The 3,026-nt window shown below is 29.3% G+C and overlaps 1 protein-coding gene across 1 annotated transcript in view; it reads left to right on the forward strand.

Annotated features, from left to right (window-relative positions):
• LOC132162799 (pleiotropic drug resistance protein 2-like) overlaps window positions 1-3,026 on the forward strand; it is an 11,222-nt gene that overhangs the window by 310 nt on the left and 7,886 nt on the right. The window lies entirely within an intron of this gene.

A 3,026-nucleotide genomic window follows, 5' to 3' on the forward strand; every position in this document is an offset into this window, starting at 1 on the left:
AATGAAAAAATAACATTTATCTAGAGTATTGTTCTAGAGTGAAAAATACGAATTAGGATTCCTACAATTTCAAACGGGTTGAAAAATATCACCAACTAAAAAGATGACATGTTAATAAGACCACCCAAAAAAATTTCATTTCTAAAATGCTTAGAAAATCAAAAGACAGTTTTTCATTCAAAACTTTTTTACAACATAAAAAACAAAAATCTTATAAATATATACTCAATTTTTAACTATAACATGTCATATGTTTATTAGGTAACTTTTTCAAAGACGTTTGATACTTGAAAACGGTCTAAATTTCGTAATTAAATAACTTTTTTTAAAAAAAAAATGATAAAAGGGATCCTAATCAAAAACTAGGAGCTCTCACCATTTTGAGTTCGTTTGATAAACGATTTTGTTTTGATTTTGATTCGCTACTGTAGCCAAAAAGTAATTTATGTAAAATAAAGTAAGAAATTTTTTTTTTTTTTTAAGTGAAAAAATAAAAATGTTTGGTATGAAAAATAAAAAGATTTTGTTTTGTAGTGATTTTTTTATTTGAATAATAATAAAAAATAATTGATATGATGTAAAAAAATAAAAAAATATTAAAGAAATGAAAAGTGAATTGAACAGTGTAGAGCAAAAATCATGAAAAAGCATTTATCAAACAAAGACTTTCTTTCTTTTTTTTTTTTTTTTGGCTTTTTCCTAATGCTCTACTTTCTGACAAGCGAGTGGATTACGGAGACTGATCCTAGACTTCTACAAGAGTAGGAGCTAATTCATAGAGTATTAATGAGACACTTTACTTTATAGCGCAAGCAATTCATAGAGTATTAGCACAAGCAATTCATAGTACGGTTAGTACCATAGAGTTATTAGCACAAGCAATTCATAGTACGGTTAGTACCATAGAGTTATTAGCACAAGCAATTCATAGTACAAGCAATTCATAGAATATTAATGAGACACTTCACTTTTCCATTTTTCATTTATCTCCTTTCAAAATTTGTACTTGCTATATATTTTAGAGTGAAAAATTCAAACGGCTCGAAAGATACCACTTATTAAAAAAATGATACATTATTAAGACCACCCAAAAAAAATTTATTTTTAAAATGTTTGACAATTTTTTGCTCAAAGCTTTTCGAAAACATAAAAGGCAAAAATTTAATAAAATTATACTCAATTTTTAACTATAACATGTCATATGTTTAATAGGTAACTTTTTTCAACTTGTTCGATACTTGAAAACGGTCTAAATTTCATAATTTAAGAACTTCTTTTTTTTTTTTTTTTTTAATGATAAAAGGGATCCCTAATCAAAAACTAGGAGCTCTCACCGTTTTCTTTATTTACATTTTTTTTTAACGCCCTACTTTCTGACAAGTGTGTGGATTACGAAAACCGTATCTCTCCCTTTCAAATTTAATGGAAAGTATTCATTTAGTACATTTAGGAAGATAAACTTGTCCAAAAAATAAAAACAATATTACTCTTTTAAATGCGCTAAATAAATACTCCCAATTTTATTTAAAACGAAAAGAATTATTTTCCGTGAATTACAAGAGATATCTCTTCCGTACATGTTAATTTGTGTATGTAATAATAGAATCCCAATCATCCGTACGTCTAAATTTGCGTGAGTGAATACAAAATTTGACTACGAAAGGGGACGCAATCCATGCAACTGTTTTGCATGACTTTTGACTTTTGAGGAGTTGCGCAGCAATAAATAAATAAATAAATTATACTTGCAACGCGTTCCAGTCAAAGAAAAATAGTGGCTTCGTGGGTTTCACGCCTTCCAATCGTTGTTGTGGTGAAGAGCATTAGATTCCCACGATAGAAAGGTTGACCAGCGGAGCCAATCAAATTAATTTGTGGGTCCAGCTCCACCTGATTATCCACTTGATATTTTTATAATCACTACAACTGAACCAAGAATTACTTTAAGTAGCTTTGCTTATGTAACTGTCTTGTACGACTTTTTTATGTCTTATTTTTTATTTGTTGGTTTTATTTTTTGAGTTGTTTTTTCCGTTTTGAGTTTATTATTGAAAACTCATACATTTTTTGATTTTTTTTTTCTTCTAATCTTTTCCCATATTTGATTAGGATAAAAAACACACACTCTTAAGTCACTACAAAAAAAAAAAAAAAAAAAATCACTAAAAAAGGTCATTTTAAAGTTCAACCAACACTATTTTTTAATAGCGTCAGTTGAACAGTAAATCATCATTAATTAATGACTACTAAAAAGTGTTCACTATTCAATCGTCATTAATTGGTGATGGTTGAACAGTAATCCATTCAACCATCATTAAGTGGTTGAACAATAAATCGTCATTAATTAATGACAGTTGAATAGTGTTCACTATTTGTAAAGTCAGATAATTTGAATATTTTCTACCTTACTTTAATCAAGCATAGGCTAATGATATTTATAATCTAAAGCGTTACAATTCAAATATATAAACTCTCTTTGAGATAAGAGATAATGTAATCTATCTATAGAGTTTCAAATATGTAATTTATCATAATCTAAAATACAGCTTGTTATCTTGAGTCTGTTGGGATAAGACTGAAAATTATCTTATGAGAGTATTTATCCTTTACACTCCCCCTCAAGCTCAATGGGGGTGTAACAACTTTGAGCTTGTCTCGTAGATTTGAAAACCGGATTGAAGATAAAGGCTTGGTAAAGATATCTACAACTTGGTCTTTGGATGAGATAAACTGAATGTCTAGAGATTTTGAAGCTACCATATCCCTAACAAAATAAAAGTCGATCTCCACATGTTTGGTTCGAGCATGAAAAACAGGATTGGATGAGAGATACTTGGCGCTTATGTTGTTACACCACAAGGCTGGAAGATGGGAGACAGGGATCCCTAGTTCGCATAAAAGAGATTTTAACCATGATAATTCTGCTGCTGTGTTTGCTAGTGCCTTGTATTCAGCTTCCGTACTTGACCGAGCCACTGCTGTTTACTTTTTAGAACTCCATGAAACAAGATTTTTTCTTAGAAAAA

Source organism: Corylus avellana, chromosome ca10, assembly GCF_901000735.1.
Source record: "Corylus avellana chromosome ca10, CavTom2PMs-1.0".
Taxonomy (NCBI): domain Eukaryota; kingdom Viridiplantae; phylum Streptophyta; class Magnoliopsida; order Fagales; family Betulaceae; genus Corylus; species Corylus avellana.